Here is an 18,095-nt window from a genome sequence, read left to right on the forward strand (position 1 = left end):
CTGTGATCAATGATTCTGTTTGATCCTTCCGCGATCAGTGATACCGTTTATTCTTCTGTGATCAATGATACTGTTTGATCCTTCCGCGATCAGTGATGCCGTTTATTCTTCTGTGATCAATGATACTGTTTGATCCTTCCGCGATCAGTGATGCCGTTTATTCTTCTGTGATCAATGATACTGTTTGATCCTTCCGCGATCAGTGATGCCGTTTATTCTTCTGTGATCAATGATACTGTTTGATCCTTCCGCGATCAGTGATACCGTTTATTCTTCTGTGATCAATGATACTGTTTGATCCTTCCGCGATCAGTGATACCGTTTATTCTTCTGTGATCAATGATACTGTTTGATCCTTCCGCGATCAGTGATACCGTTTATTCTTCTGTGATCAATGATACTGTTTGATCCTTCCGCGATCAGTGATACCGTTTATTCTTCTGTGATCAATGATACTGTTTGATCCTTCCGCGATCAGTGATACCGTTTATTTTTCTGTGATCAGTGGTACTATTTTATCCTTCTGTGATCAGTGAAACTGTTTTATCCTTCTGTGATCAGTGATACTGTTTTATCCTTCTGTGATCAGTGGTACTGTTTTGTCCTTCCGTGATCAGTGGTACTATTTTATCCTTCTGTGATCAGTGAAACTGTTTTATCCTTCTGTGATCAGTTGTATAGTTTAATCCTTCTGTGATCAGTGGTACAGTTTTATCCTTCTGTGATCAGTGGTACGGTTTTATCCTTCCATGATCAGTGGTACTGTTTTATCCTTCTGTGATCAGTGAAACTGTTTGATCATCTGTGATCAGTGATACTGTTTTGTCCTTCTGTGATCAGTGATACTGTTTATTCTTCTGTGATCAATGATACTGTTTGATCCTTCCGCGATCAGTGATACCGTTTATTCTTCTGTGATCAATGATACTGTTTGATCCTTCCGCGATCAGTGATACCGTTTATTCTTCTGTGATCAATGATACTGTTTGATCCTTCCGCGATCAGTGATACCGTTTATTCTTCTGTGATCAATGATACTGTTTTACCCTTCCGTGATCAGTGGTACTGTTTTATCCTTCTGTGATCAGTGATACTGTTTTATCCTTCTGTGATCAGTGATACTGTTTTATGCTTCTGTGATCAGTGGTACTGTTTTACCCTTCTGTGATCAGTGATACTGTTTTACCCTTCCGTGATCAGTGGTACTGTTTTATCCTTCTGTGATCAGTGATACTGTTTTATCCTTCTGTGATCAGTGATACTGTTTTATGCTTCTGTGATCAGTGGTACTGTTTTACCCTTCTGTGATCAGTGGTACTGTTTTATCCTTCTGTGATCAGTGGTACTGTTTAATCCTTCTGTGATCGGTGGTACTGTTTAATCCTTCTTTGATCAGTGATACTGTTTTATCCTTCTGTGATCAGTGGTACTGTTTTATCCTTCTGTGATCAGTGGTAATGTTTTGTCCTTCTGTGATCAGTGATACTGTTTTATCCTTCTGTGATCAGTGGTAATGTTTTATCCTTCCGTGATCAGTGATACTGTTTTATCCTTTTGTGATCAGTGATACTGTTTTATCCTTCTGTGATCAGTGGTACTGTTTTGTCCTTCCGTGATCAGTGGTACTATTTTATCCTTCTGTGATCAGTGAAACTGTTTTATCCTTCTGTGATCAGTGATACTGTTTTATCCTTCTGTGATCAGTGGTACTGTTTTGTCCTTCCGTGATCAGTGGTACTATTTTATCCTTCTGTGATCAGTGAAACTGTTTTATCCTTCTGTGATCAGTTGTATAGTTTAATCCTTCTGTGATCAGTGGTACAGTTTTATCCTTCTGTGATCAGTGGTACGGTTTTATCCTTCCATGATCAGTGGTACTGTTTTATCCTTCTGTGATCAGTGAAACTGTTTTATCATCTGTGATCAGTGATACTGTTTTGTCCTTCTGTGATCAGTGATACTGTTTTATCCTTCTGTGATCAGTGATACTGTTTTACCCTTCCGTGATCAGTGGTACTGTTTTATCCTTCTGTGATCAGTGATACTGTTTTATCCTTCTGTGATCAGTGATACTGTTTTATGCTTCTGTGATCAGTGGTACTGTTTTACCCTTCTGTGATCAGTGGTACTGTTTTATCCTTCTGTGATCAGTGGTACTGTTTAATCCTTCTGTGATCAGTGGTACTGTTTAATCCTTCTTTGATCAGTGATACTGTTTTATCCTTCTGTGATCAGTGGTACTGTTTTATCCTTCTGTGATCAGTGGTAATGTTTTGTCCTTCTGTGATCAGTGATACTGTTTTATCCTTCTGTGATCAGTGGTAATGTTTTATCCTTCCGTGATCAGTGATACTGTTTTATCCTTCTGTGATCAGTGATACTGTTTTATCCTTCTGTGATCAGTGATACTGTTTGATCCTTCTGTGATCAGTGATACTGTTTTATCCTTCTGTGATCAGTGATACTGCTTTACCCTTCTGTGATCAGTGGTACTGTTTTATCCTTCTGTGATCAGTGGTACTGTTTAATCCTTCTGTGATCAGTGATACTGTTTTATGCTTCTGTGATCAGTGGTACTGTTTTATCCTTCCGTGATCAGTGATACTGTTTTATCCTTCTGTGATCAGTGATACTGTTTTATCCTTCTGTGATCAGTGGTACTGTTTTATCCTTCTGTGATCAGTGATACTGTTTTATCCTTCTGTGATCAGTGGTACTGTTTTATCCTTCTGTGATCAGTGATACTGCTTTATCCCTTCCTGTGATCAGTGGTACTGTTTATTCTTCTGTGATCAGTGATACTGTTTTATCCTTCTGTGATCAGTGATACTGTTTTGTCCTTCTGTGACTATTATCAGTGGTACCGTTTTGGCCCTCATTGATCGATTGGACCATTAAAGAAGAAGAAGACGATGAAAAAGAAAACGAAAACATTAGTCTGCTGTTCCAGAAATATTCATTGATTAACAAATCGGTTACACTATGTTGTTAACTAAAATCCCTATCAATGGCATGTATTAGATGATTTTAGTCTGATTTCGATTTTCCAAATTACAGAATATACATGTGAATGTGCCTTGACGAACTTGTAATTGTGTATGGTTAAATTGACAAAAGTGGTCTCATATTTGTGCAATATGTAGGAAGAGTTAACAACTGAAAGTCGATTGGTGCAGCGATGCGTAAACTACACATTTATATACGGGGTAAACGCCTGTAACCACGGCGTATTCACAACTGTGTTGTTTGACAGATTCACAACAAACATGTCGCATATGAATCGATTCATATTCAGGTATCACAGTGCCTGACTGTTAGATTGGATTAGACAATGGTAAACAGTGGTATGTATGATCTTCATGTGACATGGGTATATTCTAATTACTTATGAAATACGTATACATTAAAATCCGGGCTACTTCCTTGTTGGGGGACAGCCTAAAGCAACTACAAGGATATACAACATACGACCAGTCTACAAAATAACCGGAAATGTTACCACCAATTAATATTGATGTTGTTATATGCTAGAGTCAATATACTGGTTGACGGGCAATTGTAGGTTGAGCTGTGTATGAGTATTGTAAATATGGCTGTAGTTATACAGATGTCCAGGGTACGTTACAGTAGGCGTTTCAGACCTTTAATAGCGCTAATTATTGGAAAGTAGGTCACACTGACGATTTATTTATCACCAATCGGTCAGGTTATACCCAATCTAATTAAAATTAAAACTTGTAATTTCCACTCGTCTACAATACTTTACGATCATCAAGTATTGCAGTGTATCGTAAAGTATTGTAGAGGAGTGGAAATTACAAGTCTAATTTTTACTAGATGTGATTCGATTACATATACCTTTCAGGACGTCGCTTATCCAACTGATTTAAATATGCAGGGGAAGACATACTGCATCTGTTGAATCTGATCGGGGCGGGGAGTGAGTACAGCCTTACACGGGAATAGAAGTGATTATTTGAATAATTTTCAATAATTTTCTTCTGTACAAAAAGAGGATTGCATTTCATACTTCTCCTGTGAAAGGTTGTTGTATAGAAGGAGGACTTTCCTACTTCCCACCCCAAAAGGCAGATGGACAGTACCAAGTAGTAAAATACATGGAACCCTTTAATATAAACAAATTGTCAGACCAACAACAAAAAGGAAGAGCTTGTTGACGAGTACATTTAGGTTTTGCTGGCTTATTATGGCTTAAGTCATGTTGCTGTCCAAGCAAGGTATGTTTCAAAAGGCGTTATATATAGACTATTCATAGCATTGACTACTGGAAAGTAGGTCACACCGACGATTTGTATATAATTATGTACCATCACCGGTTGTTGTAGGATCAGACAGGTTATACCTTTCGTCCCCCCCCCCCCCCCCCCCCCCCCCCACCCTTTTTTTTTTTAAATATCTCGAAGAACTTTGGGTATCTGAGGAGCCGTATTGAAAAAGTTAAATCTGATCTCCATGGGAAAGAGGTGTGTGGCATAACACTGATCTTCGTGGGAAAGAGGTGTTTGGCGTTACACTGATCTCCGTGGGGTAGAGGTGATTGGCGTTACATTGATCTCCGCGTGATAGAGGTGTGTGGTGTTACACTGACCTCCGTGTGATAGAGGTGTGTGGCGTTACACTGATCTCCGTGGGGTAGAGGTGTGTGGTGTTACACTGATCTCTGTGGGGTAGAGGTGTGTGGCGTTACACTGATCTTCGTGGGAAAGAGGTGTTTGGCGTTACACTGATCTCCGCGGGGTAGAGGTGTGTGGCGTTACACTGATCTCCGTGGGGTAGAGGTGTGTGGCGTTACACTGATCTCCGTGGGATAGAGGTGTGTGACGTTACACTGATCTCCGTGGGGTAGAGGTGTGTGACGTTACACTGATCTCCGTGGGGTAGAGGTGTGTGACGTTACACTGATCTCCGTGGGGTAGAGGTGTGTGGTGTTACACTGATCTCCGTGGGATAGAGGTGTGTGACGTTACACTGATCTCGGTGGGATAGAGGTGTGTGACGTTACACTGATCTCCGTGTGATAGAGGTGTGTGACGTTACACTGATCTTCGTGGGGTAGAGGTGTGTGACGTTACACTGATCTCCATGGGTTAAGGTGTGTGGCGTTACACTGATCTCCGTGGGGTAGAGGTGTGTGGCGTTACACTGATCTCCGTGGGGTAGAGGTGTGTGACGTTACACTGATCTCCATGGGATAGAGATGTGTGGCGTTACACTGATCTCCATGGGATAGAGATGTGTGGCGTTACACTGATCTCCGTGGGGTAGAGGTGTGTGGTGTTACACTGATCTCCGTGGGGTAGAGGTGTGTGACGTTACACTGACATCCGTGTGATAGAGGTGTGTGGTGTTACACTGATCTCCGTGGGATAGAGGTGTGTGACGTAACACTGATCTCCGTGGGGTAGAGGTATGTGGTGTTACACTGATCTCCGTGGGGTAGAGGTATGTGGTGTTACACTGATCTCCGTGGGGTAGAGGTATGTGGTGTTACACTGATCTCCGTGGGATAGAGGTGTGTGGCGTTACACTGATCTCCATGGGGTAGAGGTATGTGGTGTTACACTGATCTCCGTGGGGTAGAGGTGTGTGACGTTACACTGACATCCGTGTGATAGAGGTGTGTGACGTTACACTGATCTCCGTGTGGTAGAGGTGTGTGGTGTTACACTGATCTCCGTGGGGTAGAGGTGTGTGACGTTACACTGGTCTCCGTGGGATAAAGGTGTGTGACGTAACACTGATCTCCGTGGGATAAAGGTGTGTGGCGTTACACTGATCTCCGTGGGGTAGAGGTGTGTGGTGTTACACTGACCTCCGTGGGGTAGAGGTGTGTGGTGTTACACTGATCTCCATGGGAAAGAGGTGTGTGGCATAACACTGATCTTCATGGGAAAGAGGTGTTTGGCGTTACACTGATCTCCGTGGGGTAGAGGTGATTGGCGTTACATTGATCTCCGCGTGATAGAGGTGTGTGGTGTTACACTGACCTCCGTGTGATAGAGGTGTGTGGCGTTACACTGATCTCCGTGGGGTAGAGGTGTGTGGTGTTACACTGATCTCTGTGGGGTAGAGGTGTGTGGCGTTACACTGATCTTCGTGGGAAAGAGGTGTTTGGCGTTACACTGATCTCCGCGGGGTAGAGGTGTGTGACGTTACACTGATCTCCGTGGGGTAGAGGTGTGTGGCGTTACACTGATATCCGTGGGATAGAGGTGTGTGACGTTACACTGATCTCCGTGGGGTAGAGGTGTGTGACGTTACACTGATCTCCGTGGGGTAGAGGTGTGTGACGTTACACTGATCTCCGTGGGGTAGAGGTGTGTGGTATTACACTGATCTCCGTGGGATAGAGGTGTGTGACGTTACACTGATCTCGGTGGGATAGAGGTGTGTGACGTTACACTGATCTCCGTGTGATAGAGGTGTGTGACGTTACACTGATCTCCGTGGGGTAGAGGTGTGTGACGTTACACTGATCTCCGTGGGGTAGAGGTGTGTGGCGTTACACTGATCTCCGTGGGGTAGAGGTGTGTGGCGTTACACTGATCTCCGTGGGGTAGAGGTGTGTGACGTTACACTGATCTCCATGGGATAGAGATGTGTGGCGTTACACTGATCTCCATGGGATAGAGGTGTGTGGCGTTACACTGATCTCCGTGGGGTAGAGGTGTGTGGTGTTACACTGATCTCCGTGGGGTAGAGGTGTGTGACGTTACACTGACATCCGTGTGATAGAGGTGTGTGGTGTTACACTGATCTCCGTGGGATAGAGGTGTGTGACGTAACACTGATCTCCGTGGGGTAGAGGTATGTGGTGTTACACTGATCTCCGTGGGGTAGAGGTGTGTGGTGTTACACTGATCTCCGTGGGGTAGAGGTGTGTGGTGTTACACTGATCTCCGTGGGATAGAGGTGTGTGGCGTTACACTGATCTCCATGGGGTAGAGGTATGTGGTGTTACACTGATCTCCGTGGGGTAGAGGTGTGTGACGTTACACTGACATCCGTGTGATAGAGGTGTGTGACGTTACACTGATCTCCGTGGGGTAGAGGTGTGTGGTGTTACACTGATCTCCGTGGGGTAGAGGTGTGTGACGTTACACTGATCTCCGTGGGATAAAGGTGTGTGACGTAACACTGATCTCCGTGGGATAAAGGTGTGTGGCGTTACACTGATCTCCGTGGGGTAGAGGTGTGTGGTGTTACACTGACCTCCGTGGGGGTAGAGGTGTGTGGTGTTACACTGATCTCCGTGGGGTAGAGGTGTGTGACGTTACACTGATCTCCGTGGGGTAGAGGTGTGTGGTGTTACACTGATCTCCGTGGGGTAGAGGTGTGTGGTGTTACACTGATCTCCGTGGGGTAGAGGTGTGTGGTGTTACACTGATCTCCGTGGGGTAGAGGTGTGTGGCGTTACACTGATCTCCGTGTGATAGAGGTGTGTGGTGTTACACTGACCTCCGTGGGGTAGAGGTGTGTGACGTTACACTGATCTCCGTGGGGTAGAGGTGAGTGACGTTACACTGATCTCCGTGGGGTAGAGGTGTGTGGTGTTACACTGATCTCCGTGGGGTAGAGGTGTGTGGTGTTACACTGGTCTCCGTGGGGTAGAGGTGTGTGGTGTTACACTGACCTCCGTGGGGTAGAGGTGTGTGACGTTACACTGATCTCCGTGGGGTAGAGGTGTGTGGTATTACACTGATCTCCGTGGGATAGAGGTGTGTGACGTTACACTGATCTCGGTGGGATAGAGGTGTGTGACGTTACACTGATCTCCGTGTGATAGAGGTGTGTGACGTTACACTGATCTCCGTGGGGTAGAGGTGTGTGACGTTACACTGATCTCCGTGGGGTAGAGGTGTGTGGCGTTACACTGATCTCCGTGGGGTAGAGGTGTGTGGCGTTACACTGATCTCCGTGGGGTAGAGGTGTGTGACGTTACACTGATCTCCATGGGATAGAGATGTGTGGCGTTACACTGATCTCCATGGGATAGAGGTGTGTGGCGTTACACTGATCTCCGTGGGGTAGAGGTGTGTGGTGTTACACTGATCTCCGTGGGGTAGAGGTGTGTGACGTTACACTGACCTCCGTGTGATAGAGGTGTGTGGTGTTACACTGATCTCCGTGGGATAGAGGTGTGTGACGTAACACTGATCTCCGTGGGGTAGAGGTGTGTGGTGTTACACTGATCTCCGTGGGGTAGAGGTATGTGGTGTTACACTGATCTCCGTGGGATAGAGGTGTGTGGCGTTACACTGATCTCCGTGGGATAGAGGTGTGTGGCGTTACACTGATCTCCATGGGGTAGAGGTATGTGGTGTTACACTGATCTCCGTGGGGTAGAGGTGTGTGACGTTACACTGACATCCGTGTGATAGAGGTGTGTGACGTTACACTGATCTCCGTGTGGTAGAGGTGTGTGGTGTTACACTGATCTCCGTGGGGTAGAGGTGTGTGACGTTACACTGGTCTCCGTGGGATAAAGGTGTGTGACGTAACACTGATCTCCGTGGGATAAAGGTGTGTGGCGTTACACTGATCTCCGTGGGGTAGAGGTGTGTGGTGTTACACTGACCTCCGTGGGGTAGAGGTGTGTGGTGTTACACTGATCTCCGTGGGGTAGAGGTGTGTGACGTTACACTGATCTCCGTGGGGTAGAGGTGTGTGGTGTTACACTGATCTCCGTGGGGTAGAGGTGTGTGGTGTTACACTGGTCTCCGTGGGGTAGAGGTGTGTGGTGTTACACTGATCTCCGTGGGGTAGAGGTGTGTGGCGTTACACTGACCTCCGTGTGATAGAGGTGTGTGGTGTTACACTGATCTCCGTGGGGTAGAGGTGTGTGACGTTACACTGATCTCCGTGGGGTAGAGGTGAGTGACGTTACACTGATCTCCGTGGGGTAGAGGTGTGTGGTGTTACACTGATCTCCGTGGGGTAGAGGTGTGTGGTGTTACACTGGTCTCCGTGGGGTAGAGGTGTGTGGTGTTACACTGACCTCCGTGGGGTAGAGGTGTGTGGCGTTACACTGATCTCCGTGGGGTAGAGGTATGTGGCGTTACACTGATCTCCCCGGGGTAGAGGTGTGTGACGTTACACTGATATCCGTAGGGTAGAGGTGTGTGGCGTTACACTGATCTCCTTGTGGTAGAGGTGTGTGGCGTTACACTGATCTCCGTGGGGTAGAGGTGTGTGACGTTACACTGACATCCGTGTGATAGAGGTGTGTGACGTTACACTGATCTCCGTGGGATAGAGGTGTGTGACGTTACACTGATCTCCGTGGGGTAGAGGTGTGTGGTGTTACACTGATCTCCGTGGGATAGAGGTGTGTGACGTAACACTGATCTCCGTGGGATAGAGGTGTGTGACGTTACACTGATCTCCGTGGGGTAGAGGTGTGTGACGTTACACTGATCTCCGTGGGGTAGAGGTGTGTGACGTTACACTGATCTCCGTGGGGTAAAGGTGTGTGACGTTACACTGATCTCCGTGGGGTAGAGGTGTGTGGCGTTACACTGACCTCCATGGGATAGAGGTGTGTGGCGTGACACTGATCTCCGTGGGGTAGAGGTGTGTGACGTTACACTGATCTCCGTGGGGTAGAGGTGTGTGACGTTACACTGATCTCCGTGGGGTAGAGGTGTGTGGCGTTACACTGATCTCCATGGGATAGAGGTGTGTGACGTTACACTGATCCCCGTGGGGTAGAGGTATGTGGTGTTACACTGATCTCCGTGGGATAGAGGTGTGTGACGTAACACTGATCTCCGTGGGATAGAGGTGTGTGACGTTACACTGATCTCCGTGGGGTAGAGGTGTGTGACGTTACACTGATCTCCGTGGGGTAGAGGTGTGTGACGTTACACTGATCTCCGTGGGGTAAAGGTGTGTGACGTTACACTGATCTCCGTGGGGTAGAGGTGTGTGACGTTACACTGATCTCCGTGTGATAGAGGTGTGTGACGTTACACGGATCTCCTTGTGGTAGAGGTGTGTGACGTTACACTGATCTCCGTGGGGTAGAAGTGTGTGACGTTACACTGATCTCCGTGGGGTAGAGATGTGTGACGTTACACTGATATCCGTGGGGTAGAGGTGTGTGACGTTACACTGATATCCGTGGGGTAGAGGTGTGTGACGTTACACTGATCTCCGTGGGGTAGAGGTGTGTGGCGTTACACTGATCTCCGTGGGGTAGAGGTGTGTGGCGTTACACTGATCTCCGTGGGGTAGAGGTGTGTGGACGTTACACTGATCATCCGTGGGTAGAGGTGTGTGACGTTACACTGATCTCCGTGGGATAGAGGTGTGTGGCGTTACACTGATCTCCGTGGGGTAGAGGTATGTGGTGTTACACTGATCTCCGTGGGGATAGAGGTGTGTGACGTAACACTGATCTCCGTGGGATAGAGGTGTGTGACGTTACACTGATCTCCGTGGGGTAGAGGTGTGTGACGTTACACTGATCTCCGTGGGGTAGAGGTGTGTGACGTTACACTGATCTCCGTGGGGTAAAGGTGTGTGACGTTACACTGATCTCCGTGGGGTAGAGGTGTGTTGGCGTTACACTGATCCTCCGTGGGATAGAGGTGTGTGGTGTTACACTGATCTCCGTGGGGTAGAGGTGTGTGACGTTACACTGATCTCCGTGGGGTAGAGGTGTGTGACGTTACACTGATCTCCGTGGGGTAGAGGTGTGTGGCGTTACACTGATCTCCAGTGGGATAGAGGTGTGTGACGTTACACTGATCTCCGTGGGGTAGAGGTATGTGGTGTTACACTGATCTCCGTGGGATAGAGGTGTGTGGCGTTACACTGATCTCCGTGGGATAGAGGTGTGTGACGTTACACTGATCTCCGTGGGGTAGAGGTGTGTGACGTTACACTGATCTCCGTGGGGTAGAGGTGTGTGACGTTACACTGATCTCCGTGGGGTAGAGGTGTGTGACGTTACACTGATCTCCGTGGGGTAGAGGTGTGTGACGTTACACTGATCTCCGTGGGTAGAGGTGTGTGGACGTTACACTGATCTCCGTGGGTAGAGGTGTGTGACGTTACACTGATCTCCGTGGGGTAGAGGTGTGTGACGTTACACTGATCTCCGTGGGGTAGAGGTGTGTGACGTTACACTGATCTCCGTGGGGTAGAGGTGTGTGACGTTACACTGATCTCCGTGGGGTAGAGGTGTGTGGCGTTACACTGATCTCCGTGGGGTAGAGGTGTGTGACGTTACACTGATCTCCTTGTGGTAGAGGTGTGTGGCGTTACACTGATCTCCGTGGGGTAGAGGTGTGTGACGTTACACTGATCTCCGTGTGATAGAGGTGTGTGGCGTTACACTGATCTCCGTGGGGTAGAGGTGTGTGACGTTACACTGATCTCCGTGGGTAGAGGTGTGTGACGTTACACTGATCTCCGTGGGGTAGAGGTGTGTTGACGTTACACTGATCTCCGTGGGGTAGAGGTGTGTGGCGTTACACTGATCTCCGTGGGGTAGAGGTGTGTGACGTTACACTGATCTCCGTGGGGTAGAGGTGTGTGACGTTACACTGATCTCCGTGGGGTAGAGGTGTGTGACGTTACACTGATCTCCGTGGGGTAGAGGTGTGTGGACGTTACACTGATCTCCGTGGGGTAGAGGTGTGTGACGTTACACTGATCTCCGTGGGGTAGAGGTGTGTGACGTTTACACTGATCTCCGTGGGGTAGAGGTGTGTGACGTTACACTGATCTCCGTGGGGTAGAGGTGTGTGACGTTACACTGATCTCCGTGGGGTAGAGGTGTGTGACGTTACACTGATCTCCGTGGGGTAGAGGTGTGTGACGTTACACTGATCTCCGTGGGGTAGAGGTGTGTGACGTTACACTGATCTCCGTGGGGTAGAGGTGTGTGACGTTACACTGATCTCCGTGGGGTAGAGGTGTGTGACGTTACACTGATCTCCGTGGGGTAGAGGTGTGTGACGTTACACTGATCTCCGTGGGGTAGAGGTGTGTGACGTTACACTGATCTCCGTGGGGTAGAGGTGTGTGACGTTACACTGATCTCCGTGGGGTAGAGGTGTGTGGCGTTACACTGATCTCCGTGGGGTAGAGGTGTGTGACGTTACACTGATCTCCGTGTGGTAGAGGTGTGTGGCGTTACACTGATCTCCGTGGGGTAGAGGTGTGTGACGTTACACTGATCTCCGTGTGATAGAGGTGTGTGACGTTACACTGATCTCCGTGGGATAGAGGTGTGTGACGTTACACTGATCTCCGTGGGGATAGAGGTGTGTGCGTTACACTGATCTCCGTGGGGTAGAGGTGTGTGACGTTACACTGATATCCGTGGGGTAGAGGTGTGTGGCGTTACACTGAATCTCCGTGGGGTAGAGGTGTGTGACGTTACACTGATCTCCGTGGGGATAGAGTGTGTGGCGTTACACTGATCTCCGTGGGTGGAGGTGTGTGACGTTACACGATTGGGTAGAGTGTGACGTTACACTGATCTCCGTGGGGTAGAGGTGTGTGACGTTACACTGATCTCCGTGGGGTAGATGTGTGTGGCGTTACACTGATCTCCGTGGGGTAGAGATGTGTGACGTTACACTGATCTCCGTGGGGTAGAGGTGTGTGACGTTACACTGATCTCCGTGGGGTAGAGGTGTGTGACGTTACACTGATCTCCGTGGGATAGAGGTGTGTGACGTTACACTGATCTCCGTGGGGTAGAGGTGTGTGACGTTACACTGATCTCCGTGGGATAGAGGTGTGTGACGTTACACTGATCTCCGTGGGGTAGAGGTGTGTGACGTTACACTGATCTCCGTGGGGTAGAGGTGTGTGGACGTTACACTGATCTCCGTGGGGTAGAGGTGTGTGGCGTTACATTGATCTCCGTGGGGTAGAGGTGTGTGCGTTACACTGATCTCCGTGGGTAGAGGTGTGTGACGTTACACTGATCTCCGTGGGGTAGAGGTGTGTGACGTTACAACTGATCTCCGTGGGGTAGAGGTGTGTGACGTTACACTGATCTCCGTGGTGATAGGTGTGTGCGTTACACTGATCTCCGTGGGGTAGAGGTGTGTGCGTTACACTGATCTCCGTGGGGTAGAGGTGTGTGACGTTGACACTGATCTCCGTTGGGGTAGAGGTGTGGTGACGTTAACACTGATCTCCGTGGGTAGAGGTGTGTGGCGGTTACACTGGATCTCCGTGGGGTAGAGTGTGTGTGGGTTACACTGATGCTCCGTGGGGTAGAGGTGTGTGGTGTTACACTGATCTCCGTGGGGTAGAGGTGTGTGGCGTTACACACTGATCTCCGTGGGGTAGAGGTGTGGTGCTTTACACTTGATCTCCGTGGGGTAGAGGTGTGTGACGTTACACTGATCTCCGTGGGGTAGAGGTTGTGGCGTTACACTGATCCTCCGTGGGTAGAGAGGTGTGTGACGTTACACTGATCTCCGTGGGGTAGAGGTGTGTGGTGTTACACTGACCTCCGTGGGATAGAGGTGTGTGACGTACCACTGATCTCCGTGGAGTAGAGGTGTGTGACGTTACACTGATCTCCGTGTGGTAGAGGTGTGTGGCGTTACACTGATCTCCGTGGGGTAGAGGTGTGTGGTGTTACACTGATCTCCGTGGGGTAGAGGTGTGTGACGTTACACTGATCTCCATGGGATAGAGATGTGTGGCGTTACACTGATCTCCATGGGATAGAGATGTGTGACGTTACACTGATCTCCGTGGGGTAGAGGTGTGTGGTGTTACACTGACCTCCGTGGGATAGAGGTGTGTGACGTTACACTGATCTCCATGGGGTAGAGGTGTGTGGCGTTACACTGATCTCCGTGGGGTAGAGATGTGTGACGTTACACTGATCTTCGTGGGTTAAAGGTGTGTGACGTTACACTGATCTCCATGGGTAGGAGGTGTGTGGCGTTACACTGATCTCCGTGGGGTAGAGGTGTGTGGTGTTACACTGATATCCGTGGGGTAGAGGTGTGTGACGTTACACTGATCTCCCTGGGGTAAAGGTGTGTGGCGTTACACTGATCTCCGTGGGGTAAAGGTGTGTGGCGTTACACTGATCTCCGTGGGGATAGAGGTGTGTGATGTTACACTGATCTCTGTAGGGTAGAGATGTGTGGCGTTACACTGATCTCCGTGGGAGTAGAGGTGTGTGACGTTTACACTGATCTCCGTGGGATAGAGGTGTGTGACGTTACACTGATCTCCGTGGGGTAGAGGTGTGTGTCGTTACACTGATCTCCATGGGATAGAGGTATGTGGTGTTACACTGATCTCCGTGGGGTAGAGGTGTGTGGCGTTACACTGATCTCCGTGGGGTAAAGGTGTGTGGCGTTACACTGATCTCCGTGGGATAGATATGTGTGACGTTACACTGATCTCCGTGGGGTAGAGGTGTGTGGCGTTACACTGATCTCCGTGGGGTAGAGGTGTGTGACGTTACACTGATCTCCGTGGGGTAGAGGTGTGTGGCGTTACACTGATCTCCGTGGGGTAGAGGTGTGTGGTGTTACAACTGATCTCCGTGGGGTAGAGGTGTGTGGCTGTTACACTGATCTCCGTGGGGTAGAGGTTGTGTGGCGTTACACTGATCTCCGTGGGGTAGAGGGTGTGTGCGTTTACACTGATCTCCGTGGGTAGAGGTGTGTGGCGTTACACTGATCTCCGTGGGGTAGAGGTGTGTGACGTTACACTGATATCCGTGGGTAAGAGGTGTGTGACGTTACACTGATCTCCGTGGGGTAGAGGTGTGTGACGTTACACTGATCTCCGTGGGGTAGAGGTGTGTGGCGTTACACTGATCTCCGTGGGGTAGAGGTGTGTGGCGTTACACTGATCTCCGTGGGGTAGAGGTGTGGAAGTTTTCCACTGAAACTCCGTTTGGGGGGAAAGGGTGGACGTTTCACTGAAACTCCGTGTTAAAGGGGTGTGGAAGGGGTGTAAAACACGGGTTCCTTTTGGGGGGGAGGTGGGTTTTTGGGTTACTTGATCTCCCCTGGGGTAGAGGTGTGGAAAGTTACACTGGGTCCCGTGGGGAGAGTGGGGGGTTTAACCCCTGTTCCGTTGGGGGAGAGGTGTGGGGGTGTTACACTGAACCCCTTTGGGGGAGAAAAGGGTTGGGGCGTTTTCACTTAAACAAAAAAAATTTATTCCCTGGGGTTAAGGGGGTTGGTTTGGGGGTTACACTGATCTCCTTGGGTAGAGGTGTTTTTGGCGTTAAAAAATCTCCGTGGGGTTAAGGGGGTGTGAGTTTTCCTTTTCTCCGTGGGGTAAAAGGTGTTGTGAAAGGTTTTCACTGACCCCCCTGGGGTAGAGTGGTGGCGTTTAAAACTGACTCCTGGGATGAGGTGTGTGGCGTTACACTGATCTCCGTGGGGTAGAGGTGTGTGACGTTACACTTATCTCCGTGGGGTAGAGGTGTGTGACGTTACACTGATCTCCGTGGGATAGAGGTGTGTGGCGTTACACTGATCTCCGTGTGGTGGAGGTGTGTGACGTTACACTGATATCCGTGGGGTAGAGATGTGTGACGTTACACTGATCTCCGTGTGGTGGAGGTGTGTGACGTTACACTGATATCCGTGGGGTAGAGGTGTGTGGCGTTACACTGATCTCCGTGGGGTAGAGATGTGTGACGTTACACTGATCTCCGTGGGGTAGAGGTGTGTGACGTTACACTGATATCCGTGGGGTAGAGGTGTGTGGCGTTACACTGATCTCCTTGTGGTAGAGGTGTGTGGCGTTACACTGATCTCCGTGGGGTAGAGGTGTGTGACGTTACACTGACATCCGTGTGATAGAGGTGTGTGACGTTACACTGATCTCCGTGGGATAGAGGTGTGTGACGTTACACTGATCTCCGTGGGGTAGAGGTGTGTGGCTTACACTGATATCCGTGGGGTAGAGGTGTGTTGGCGTTACACTGATCTCCGTGGGATAGAGGTGTGTGCGTTACAACTGATCTCCGTGGTGATAGAGGTGTGTGACGTTACACTGATCTCCGTGGGATAGAGGTGTGTGGACGTTACACTGATCTCCGTGGGGTAGAGGTGGGGTGGCTGTTACACTGATCTCCGTGGGGTAGAGGTGTGTGTCTGTTACACTGATCTCCGTGGGGTAGAGGTGTGTGACGTTACACTGATCTCCGTGGGGTAGAGGTGTGTGGCGTTACACTGATCTCCGTGGTGGGTAGAGGTGTGTGGACGTTACACTGATCTCCGTGGGGTAGAGGTGTGGGACGTACACTGATCTCCGTGTGGTAGAGGTGTGTGACGTTACACTGATCTCCGTGGGGAGAAAGGTGTTGGGTGAGTTACACTGATCTCCGTGGGGGTAGAGGTGTGTGACTGTTCGACTGATCTCCGTGGGGGTAGAGGTGTGTGATGTTACACTGATCTCCGTGGGGGTAGAGGTGTGTGTGACGTTACACTGATCTCCGTGGGGTAGAGGTGTGTGGACGTTACACTGATCTCCGTGGGGTAGAGGTGTGTGCGTTACACTGATCTCCGTGGGGTAGAGGTGTGTGACGTTACACTGATCTCCGTGGGGTAGAGGTGTGTGGCGTTACACTGATCTCCGTGGGGTAGAGGTGTGTGTCGTTACAGTGATCTCCGTGTGGATAGAGGTGTGTGACGTTACACTGATCTCCGTGGGTAGAGGTGTGTGGCGTTACACTGATCTCCCGTGGGGTAGAGTGTGTGGTGTTACACTGATCTCCGTGGGGATAGAGGTGTGTGATGTTACACTGATCTCCGTGGGGATAGAGGTGTGTGATGTACACTGATCTCCGTGGGGTAGAGGTGTGGTGGTTTACACTGATCTCCGTGGGGTAGAGGTGTGTGATCGTTACACTGATCTCCGTGGGGATAGAGGTGTGTGGCGTTACACTGATCTCCGTGGGATAGAGGTGTGTGACGTTACACTGATCTCCTGTGATAGAGGTGTGTGGTGTTACCACTGATCTCCGTGGGGATAAGGGTGTGTGACGTTACACTGATCTCCGTGGGGTAGAGGTGTGTGACGTTACACTGATCTCCGTGGGTAGAGGTGTGTGGCGTTACACTGATCTCCGTGCGGGTAGAGGTGTGTGACGTTACACTGATCTCCGTGGGGTAGAGGTGTGTGACGTTACACTGATCTCCGTGGGGTAGAGGTGTGTGGCTGTTACACTGATCTCCGTGGGGTAGAGGTGTGTGGTGTTACAACTGATCTCCGTGGGGTAGAGGTGTGTGTGCTTACACTGATCTCCGTGGGGTAGAGGTGTGTGACGTTACACTGATCTCCGTGGGGTAGAGGTGTGTGACGTTACAACTGATCTCCGTGGGGTAAGAGGTGTGTGGCGTTACACTGATCTCCGTGGGGTTATAGGTGTGTGACGTTACACTGATCTCCGTGGGTAGAGGTGTGTGTGACGTTACACTGATCTCCGTGGGGATAGAGGGTGTGTGTCGTTACACTGATCTCCGTGGGGTAGAGTGTGTGGTGTTACACTGATCTCCGTGGGGTAGAGGTGTGTGGTGTTACACTGATCTCCGTGGGGTAGAGGTGTGTGACGGTTACACTGATCTCCGTGGGATAGAGGTGTGTGGTGTACACTGATCTCCGTGGGTAGAGGTGTGTGGCGTTACACTGATCTCCGTGGGGTTAAGGTGTGTGACGTTACATTGATCTCCGTGGGGTAGAGGTGTGTGACGTTACATTGATCTCCGTGGGGTAGAGGTGTGTGACGTTACACTGATCTCCAGTGGGTAGGATAGGATGTGTGGCGTTACACTGATCTCCGTGGGGTTGAGGTGTGTGGCGTTACACTGATCTCCGTGGGGTAGAGGTGTGTGACGTTACACTGATCTCCGTGGGGTATAGGGTGTGTGACGTTACACTGATCTCCGTGGGGATAGAGGTGTGTGGACGTTACACTGATCTCCGTGGGTGAGAGGTGTGGACGTTACAACTGATATCCGTGGGGTAGAGGTGTGTGACGTTACACTGATCTCCGTGGGTAGAGGTGTGTGACGTTACTACTGATCTCCGTGGGGTAGAGGTGTGGTGGCGTTACACTG

At 49.6% G+C, this 18,095-nt stretch overlaps 1 protein-coding gene across 1 annotated transcript in view; it reads left to right on the forward strand.

Moving 5' to 3' along the window:
* Window positions 1–3,178: 3,178 nt before the first annotated feature.
* LOC117325066 overlaps window positions 3,179–18,095 on the forward strand; it is a 34,445-nt gene continuing 19,528 nt past the window's right edge. Inside the window, exon 1 of the mRNA XM_033880991.1 lies at window positions 3,179–3,344. The gene's annotated coding sequence lies outside the window, so the exon portion shown is untranslated. The remainder of the gene's footprint in view (window positions 3,345–18,095) is intronic.

Source organism: Pecten maximus, chromosome 4 (assembly GCF_902652985.1).
Source record: "Pecten maximus chromosome 4, xPecMax1.1, whole genome shotgun sequence".
Lineage (NCBI taxonomy): Eukaryota > Metazoa > Mollusca > Bivalvia > Pectinida > Pectinidae > Pecten > Pecten maximus.